At 40.3% G+C, this 9403-nt stretch overlaps 1 long non-coding RNA gene across 1 annotated transcript; it reads left to right on the top strand.

Annotated features, from left to right (window-relative positions):
- Positions 1 to 9177, top strand: LOC115372182 (uncharacterized). The gene is made up of 3 exons (XR_003929430.1): positions 1 to 380; positions 2449 to 2547; positions 8341 to 9177. It is a non-coding gene; the product is annotated as an uncharacterized LOC115372182 (long non-coding RNA).
- Positions 9178 to 9403: the final 226 nt, after the last annotated feature.

Below are 9403 nucleotides of genomic sequence, written 5' to 3'. Positions count from 1 at the left end.
TAGTCATTCAGGCGTTCGCGAGGTCAGCTGCGTCCCCTCGCCGTGATTAGAACATCTGCTGTTGCCACGAGAAACGCCCGACGTTTACAAACAAAGGTCACCAGTTAACACGGAAACCAGTTAATCCGTAACACCTGTTCAGATTAACACAGACCGAGCAGAGAGAGCGGAAAATAAAGATAATGCCACATAAAAGGACCCGGAATTATTAGCCCAGAAAGTGGAAAATGTGCACGACAGAAAAGATAAACGGGATTATTAAATCTGTGGAGGCGGTGAGAGAGAGCAGCGAGGAGGAGGGAGGCGGTGCCCCGGCACAGGACACACTGCGTCCTGACTAACAGCGAGATGAAGGCAGAGAATGGACATGTGAAGGACATGTAAGTGCTTTAGAAACTGTTTTACTTTATTGATTAACCCCCCGAGCTTGTGGCGACATTTAACGGCAGTTTGCCCGTTAAAGTGAAGCCTGCAGCCGCGTAGCTCACCGGGCTCAGCTCTGATACAACACATGTCGCTAATGTAGCATAATTAATGAACACCAGCGGTAAAAATGTCACACCAAAATTAAATTTTGTTGTAGTGGAAATGTTTTAAAAAAGACGATCAGACATACAAGTCGGGTTTTATTTCACGGATTGCTGCCTTCAGGTTCCACAAAGACCGGGTCCTCTGTGGGCCGTGAAGGCCTCACGGAGTGTCTGTGAAGAACTTCACGGTGACGTCACCAGCGGCTCCCGTCTTGTGTCCCTAAATCTTTATTGAAAATACATTCAAATTCAATCTATGAAAAATTGCAGACATGTGTTCAACATAATGTTATACAAAGACACAGGACAATAAATTCAAATAGTTAAGAATGTAAAATAAATATTCTAAAACAAAAACAAAACAAAGAATCCGTTAATGATACGAAAAAGAGTTTTCAAAAACGTTTTTCAAAAAGTTTATTTTACTTGCAAAGATTTCACAGGCTGACAGCCATGCGCTTTGCCTGTATCTGTGTTGTGTCTGTATGTTGCACTATTGTTATATGATGCCATTAATCAATTAATCAGTCAATTAATGTATCATTCAGTCACTTTCTAGGTTTTTTTTTTTTTTTTAATTCCAATTTTTAGTGGTGAAGCAAGACAAATATCATGCATACACACAATTCTGTGTTACACTAGGCAGAGACTGGGACGTAAAGTGGACAGGATGAGTTGGCATCATAGGGAAGAGGTAAGAGGACAAAAAGAATCCAAAGTATTTTTGTTGGAAATGTATGTAAACATCACTGTAAATAATAGAATAATTCATAAAGACACAGAGTCAGATGATGGAGAATTATTTGAGTAAAATAATTTCTGCTGGCCTAACTGTACCCTCCTTATTATCCGCTCATTAACATTTAAAGATGAGATAAGCCATGAAAAATGTGTCATGCTTATAATAAGGGCAATAGTATATGATATAACTACTTTAAAGTAAGCACAATATTAAAAACAGTGCACAAATGAAACATGTGCCTTGCTTCATGCTGCTTGTCCAAAGCTGATCTGAGAGCAGCTTCAGGCTTTGCAGAGGAGGCATCAGCCTCCACGTCGCTCTGAGAGAAACCACTCGGATGCTCCTGTGAACTCCAGCTGCTGGCACATCCATTTCTTCTGTCGCTGCTTCCACTCAGACTCTCCAACTTGCTGGGCAGACTGAATAAATAAATAAATAAATAAATAAATAAATAAATAAATGAAAAAATAAAGTGCCCACCTGACAGATTAAATACTGCAGGGCAAGTTTATAACGTTTGAAACAAAAACATAAATGCATCTCTCTCTCTTTCTCTCTCTCTCTCTGTAGGACCCAGTCTCCCTCACTCCTGGAAAGCTGAGACTCTTGTGGATTCAATGAGCCACATTTGATTCATGTGTGATGATGTTCATCCCCATAGCAGCCATTTCATTGTATAACATGACCTCTAGTGACCTCTAGGAGAATCACAGCCTCATCAAACTTTACAGCCACAAACTAGAGAGCGAGGCTGTTCAGAGGATGTCTGGTTTTCCAGGAAGACTAACAATAAGTGGGAATTTCTGACACATTTCCACAACAGAGGATAATTCAAAACTTGCAATAAATCGTAATATAGAATTGCAAAACATTTCGAATCAGCATCTAAATATTGTGATAGCAATAAATCATGATAAGCACATCTTCCCAGCTCTACTACATACAAACACAAAGCTGAAATGCTTCCTCGCATTCAGGCACTTTTTCCAGTTATTGTCCAAAGAAACTCTGGGAAATCTAGGAAATAGCTATGTTTGTATGTATGTATGTATGTATGTATGTATAGCGGTGTAAAGCAGGCAGGCTGAGGAAAAGCACAAAAATGATTAAAAAAAAAAATTGAAAGACAGAAAAACACATTCTAACACACCCACCTCCTTCTCATTTTGTTTTCAGATTTGAGGATGGCGTTGAAATGGAGGATGAATGTACTGCCCCCGTATTGTTTACATCTGCGTCTGGCCAGTCCTCTCCGACCTCAACCCCACGCCCCAGGTCTCCCTCTGTCGCATCACACACTTCAGACAGTTTCAGAGCCAAGCGAGGTCGACCGAGCTGGGAAAAGAACCTAGTGTTCTAGCTGCCAGATAAAACTGTTGCTGTGCTAGCCGACTCTAGCAACGGTTATACATTTGACTTAAGTATCTATTAAAAAAGTTTGCACATGGCCTTGCATACGAGGCTGTCATGAGACTGAGGGACAACTAATACTTGGGTTCTGGTTATTACTTTTACTGCCCAATATTTTGGGCCAAATCCTGCTTTTTGACTTCCCCAGACTGAGACAAGATATTGGACACCATTTTCACTTTTGCACATCCAGTGGGCAGCATTTCCCGTTAGCTTAGCATAAAGACTTGAAGTCTATGAAAGTCATTAGCCTCGCTTCATCAAAGTGAAAACATAAACCTTACAGCAGCTCTGAAACTGTCTTATTTACACAGTAGATCATGTGGATTCGTAATACACTTCAAATAGATTTGAACAATACAAGTGGTAAACATGCAGAAACACTAATCATAAGTGAATGTATCATTCTGACTTTCACTGACTGGAAAAGCTACTGGACAGAGAGCCATTTTTAAATCATCTGACTCACTGAAAGGAGATGAAATTCCCATCACTTGTGGCAGCGCTGCACCGTGAACAGGACGGCACCGCACGCTTTTGACCATAACCTTAAATATAATTGAGTTTTGTTGATGCATGTTTTTGATACCATTCAAAATATACGTGTTTCAGCAAGGATGTGGACGTAAAAGGCAAAAAGTAAATCAGCATTCAAAAGGAATCTCATTCATCATTCATCTCTCTTAGGGAGTTGAGATGAAGGGACCTTATTAATTATTTTAACTAATTATGCCAGTAATATTCAACAGTGAGCCACTTTGTTTCTTACTTTCTGCTGATGCTAAATTTGGAATGAAGCTCTTGAAGGGACCAGAGAAACATTCGAGTTCAAACATAAAAATCAGCAGCTGAGATATGTGACATTTCTGCAGCAGCGTTACAGTAATCCTGCTCTTTCTGTCCGCCGTTCATCCAAGAAGCCTGACATTATTACGATTCTCTGAAAGCCAGACAAATGCACTGTAACCCCCGTCGTAACCCAGAATTCTTTGCAAACAAACACCGGCCGACCTGAGTCTGCCGACAAGGATAAAAAAAAATAAAATTAAAAACTGGTTTGGGAGGCAGAGCCAACAGAAGTGATTATGATAAATCCTTCATCCTGCATGATAAACAACTTTCACAGGATTAAGAGTCTGGCAGCGGCGCCGCAGAGCTGCAAGTCGATCTGCTCATATCACTGCAAAAAAAAAAAAAAAAAAAATTTAAAAAAAAATTAAGAAAACAATACAGTTCACCTTAACAGTGCAGCTTCATGCTAAATCCCATTTTTCTTCAAACTAGTGAAACAACCTCAAACTGAACTTGATTTTTATGTATTTAATTTGCATCTTTCTTGCTCATTTACCTGTCAGGCAGCCAGAGTGGTTAATATGTTTCAGCTCCCAAGTGGAAATTATGTGGGAATTTTGTTGTGGGATTGGATATTTAATGGTTCCAGCATCAATATATCAAACGAGTTCATTTTATGACCAAGCACTGCGAACAAGAGGAGCAAGATAATGAAAAGAGATTCACGAAGCAGCAGTTTAAGATAGTCAAAGTTAAAATAATAACTTTCCTTCTGATGTTTCTGAAGTTTCTCTGTAGTTTAATGGCAGCTAATTGAGAAAAAAAAAGAGATTTTCTCACTGCATGAGTCGACTTTTGCATTTATTTCACTTTCTTGAAGTCAGTGTCAGTTTCTTGAGACAAGGAATTTCTTCAAGGAGTTTCTGGTCCTTTGCTTTCTGTGATGCAGAGAGAAAGGAGTGGCAGAGAAATGTAAGATTTTGGAGAAAGGCATTTTTTTTTATTGTAATGCAATATATACAGCAACTCCCAAAGATTTTCCAAAAGTCAGATAAATCAAGATTTCTTTAACTTTTGCACAGTTTTTGCTCTTGAAACAGTCACAGCCAACTAAGATCCACCTAAAAATTACCAACATGCTGCGAAGAGAAATAATAATAAAAATAAAATTAAATAAACTGTCCTGCCAGCATCAGGGAGCAGCTTTAGGCAGGCCTAATATATTTTTAATGGCTAAAAAAATACAGAAAGAATATTCCAGGAGAAAACAAAATTGAAAAACCACAAGGGGGTTTGAGAAAAAAAAGAAAAGAACCCTTACCCTCGATTCAAGGAAATCTTGACATGCATTGGCTTGTGCCGGCGGGTTTTTCCACTTAACAGAAGAAATGCTTTAAAACATGAAGACTGAGCAGCAGATTAAATGCCTTGTTAAGGTGGAAATGTTTTTCATCGTTAAGCTGTCCAGTTTCTGTCTGGGCCGAGCGGCACAGAAAAGAGCCGGGACCTTTTCCACCCAGCAGCTCATCTTTCTCCAGGTACACTGATCTCCACGTGAACCGTAACTAATAACCCCAGCATCAGATTTTATCAGAGAGAACATTATTTTGAGATAAACTGTAACATGCACGCCTGCTTTATCCCATAGTCCTACAGTATCCATTTCATATTCCTCTGCAGAGTTGATGGAAACCACATGCGGCCCGCGCTCTCGCTCCCAAATTGAATCAGCTGTAGCCTCCGAAGCGTCTGTCTTATGGCGATGATGAAGGATTTAGGCCGTTCGTTTTTCATCAAGCATGGACAGAAATCTGCATTCAAGACACTTTAAACAAAGGCAGGAGTTGTACTAAAGCCGTGCAATCAGATCTGCAGCAATCATGAAGGAGGAGAAGGAGATGAAGAGAAGCAGGCGAGTAGAAGAAAGATTTTTTAAGCTTTGAGACGTTTGACATTGGCTTCTTTATAACGTCTCCACATGTTGGCTCTAAAGAACAGGGCAGCAGCTAATGATTATTCCATTACTGATCATGTTTTCTATGATGTGATAAACCATTTAGTGTATAAAATGTGAAAAATAATGACAAAGTGTGTGATGGGAAGTGATGAGAGCCCAAACCCATCTTCCTTATGGCGTGTCCAGACCAAACGCAAAGTGAATTTTTGCAAATAAAAATGCAAATTTTTCACTCAAGTTGAGAAATTTAAATGTACATGCGAATAACATGATTTCTGTGTCATCAGTGACGTGAAGACACGAAATTCACATCATTCACGATGGGGAAATTTGCGGCATTCTTGTTGCCTGGCACAAATTCGTGCCCAATTTTTTGTATTGATTTTGTGTGTAATTGTATGGAAGTATTAATTTTATAATGATATGAAGTGGGCGTGGCTCAATCAGTGTGAGAAGTTAATGTGCTCTTCCTTAACTCCGTCAGCTTTGCGTCAAAAATGTTTATGGTGTTACGCTAAATTGTTAAGAAGCTCGGTTAGTTTCTGTGGTATGCTGCGCCCCCTTTTGGCTGAGGGGCGTGAAAAGTTTGGCATTTCTTCCTCGGCCCAGGACCGACCAGTAATGTTGAGCCAGAGACACACTGGGCACACACTCTGTGTACCCTGTCTGCCAGAGTTATGAACCTGGAGAGGGACTTCAGTGTGCTCTTTGAACTCCTGTGATGATCATGGGGAGATAATTGACCTTCAGTTTTGTGCTTTTCTTCTCGCTTCTCCTCTCTTCCAAGCATCTGTTTGGATGTTATGCCCCTCTTCCAATTTCACAGGGTGGAGGAAAATGAATAAAACCATAAATTGCTGTTTTTCTATTGCAACAACACATCATCGCGGGGGTAAAACAAATTTGGTGGAAATCCAAGCATCTGTTTGGATGTTATGCCCCTCTTCTAGTTTCACAGGAAGGAGAAAAATTAATAAAATCATTAATTTACCCTCAAAATTAAAATATCTGCTGATCAACTAATTGATTAATTGACTGATATACCTTGTCTTTTCCTCTGTAAGTTCTCCTGCTGTAATCTACCACATCCTAATAATGATGGAATTTATATTTGGCCCTGTATTTTTCACACATGCCGTCTCCCTGAAAAATCATGTTCAGCGGTTGTTATGTTTAATTAACCTCCCATTTGCTGTGTTTTGTTTGTATTTCCTCTTTCCTCGCTGTATCTTATTACTGTTTGTTGGTGAAAATCCCAGCCTCCGCCCATGGAAACCATTACCGTTTGCTCTAACTGTGTCTTATTGATGCCAGCATGTAATCGGAAAGCGATTTGGGGTTTAGATGCAGCTGCAGCGTAGCATAATTAAGCCTCTGCCTCTCTATACCGTGAACGTATAGCTCATTATTTTCGCTTTACAGAACATCTTGGCAGCAAAAAAAGCGTTCATCATCGTCGTTAGTGCCTGAGGGGAGAGGGCGTTGTGGGTCACAGTGAGAGGAGGAGGAGTTCAGCCACAGGACGACAGCATAATGTGGAACTTCAGCCTCGCCCGACCTCAGAGCCAAACCAACGTGTGTGTGTGTGTCCCGCCAAGTTTGGTGGTTGTTAGTTTTTTTCCGGTTGTTCCAGTGGAGCTGCTATGAAAAACGCACAGATTGTTTTCACCTTCTTGATTCCCAGCCGCTCAGAGGAAGCAGAAACGTGTCGGTGTGAGGAGTGAGCAGCTCACTGACGTCCTGTTGCTCGATTTCCAGCCGGTGACGTCCTTCAAATTCAAACTGTTATCGCTCACTGCCGCTTGGTGCTGCTGTGTGCACAATATTCAGGTTTTTGCCCAGATTTCAAAAAAGATATATAAGATATTCCTACTAAGCTTTTTACATGGTGTATGAAGATGAATATTCCACTAATATTTCTGTTTACTTGCAGCCGTGCATTACCCAATTAACATAATAGGATACGGCTGGAGGCACTTGAGCCATTTTGCTTATTTGTGTCAAAATAGGATTTTTTTTTTTTTAAGTTTTCCACCAGTGGCAAACCATGCGATATCCAAATCGTTAAAGACTTGGATATCAAGTCTTTAACGATGTTTAAAAGTCGATGTGTTTCTAATTGTGACCAGAAATGAGGGCTTTTATTTTGTGAGTGTTTTTTTTTTTTTTTTTTTACAACACACAGCGCTGACCGTGAACAGGCATGAGGCCGAGTGTCATAAACTGCGGTAAAAACCCACACTGAGACACATATTCCTAATGCCCTGTATACATGAGCAGAGGATTTTCCTCTTTCCTGCACAACCTAAATCATATTAATAGTGAAAAATAATCTTTTAATTACTAATTGAGGACGTCTGTAATTTCATGCGCCCAATCAGAAAGAATTAAAAGGCCTGTTAAAACTGTCCAGACTTTTCTAATGTCCATGCCAGCAGAGTTTGAGAGCAGCATAAAGTCATGTAGATATGAGACGTCAGATATTGCAAGTTCACCAGAGATGTTGGTGATACACGTCCTTCTGTAAAACATCCCGTCCAAATGGGGATTTTGGGCATTTTCACCTTTATGGTCTTGACAAATTCCATTTAAACTGATGCACCGTATTCAAGAAGAAGTTGTTTAGAGCAACACACTTGCCACTATCCTGCTGCAAACAGAACATCCTGTGGTAAACCCCAACTCACAAAGTATTGACAAACATTTTGAAAAGTCTGGAAAGGGAGTCACCCAAATCGTCCCGGCTTTCCAAACCCGGTTGGAAAGTGCAGAGCGAGGAGTGGAGGTGTGAAACCCGCCTCGGACTGGGCCTCACCCCGCTGGATCCTGGCCTGTTTTTGTGTGTAATAAAATATCTTGGAGACGGTTCAGCAGTCAGACCGGCGATAATAATCTGCTAACCCACACAGGGCGGAGAGGAGGGGGGGGCATCCAGACGTTTGGCTCCTACCAGCAGCTTCTCACTGAACTCTACCTGCATAACCCAACTTCAACACAGAAACACCGCCGCTGCCGCTTGGGATTGATCGAAACTGATTGAGACGACGAAATTACAGACGCTGCTCTGTTTAAGCTGCCAGGTCGACAATATGTTAAAATACCACAGGATGAAAAAATGGCCAAGACTATAAAACCACCGGTTACACAAGATAGAAATGTCAGCTGGAGAAAATCTGTAGGTACCAGTAGACTATGAACAATCTAATAAATGAATACAGTAGAAAATATGGAGAAAAGCATGACTGTTGCAACTCCCAACTGTTATTTCATGTTGATGTGAATTATTTCCAGTGTCTTAATGTCATTTCAACAAATACAAACGCCCGAACAAGATTTATTTGCATTTTTTTTATTGTGTTGCCTTGAGATTATCAAACAAAGGAGTATTAAAGAGTGTATAACTTCTGCCGATCTGCAACAGCAGTGACAAAACTGTGTCACGCGTTACGGTGGCCTATAGTTGACATAAATAACAGAAGTTCTGTATCACCATGTAGAGGTGGAACATGGCGAGAGATTGAAGGAGAGATTATTAAACAGAAACAGGGAATATCACCGTGCTGAAAACTAGAATAATAAAACTGCCTTGAGTTTTGTCTTTTGTTTCTTTTGTGATGTTACTGAATTCACGTTTAACTGCTGCTTTATTGAGATATATCAAACTGTGATTTAATTGTCACTTTATCTTAATACACCAACATGGAAGCTGGTCCATTAAATGCAGTCTGCTCGACTCACTTTGTTTTCCTGGATATGGTTTTCCTCTGCACCAGCTGCCTTATTTTCAAAAAACAACAAGACCAACTTGAATTGGCTGCCTCATGAACAATATGAGTGTAACTTAAGGCTCCTGCAGACTGTGAGATTTCAGCAGTCAGTAGTGTACTTTTATTGCAGGCCACACTTCACAACATGGATGTTTTGATGTATGTTGACTGTATGACGATCACATGAATTTTATTGGTTGCGACA

This window comes from Myripristis murdjan, chromosome 2, assembly GCF_902150065.1.
Source record: "Myripristis murdjan chromosome 2, fMyrMur1.1, whole genome shotgun sequence".
In the NCBI taxonomy this organism is placed as follows: Eukaryota; Metazoa; Chordata; class Actinopteri; order Holocentriformes; family Holocentridae; genus Myripristis; species Myripristis murdjan.
Note: the sequence above shows the minus strand (reverse complement) of the source record. Positions and strands in the feature narration are given on the sequence as shown.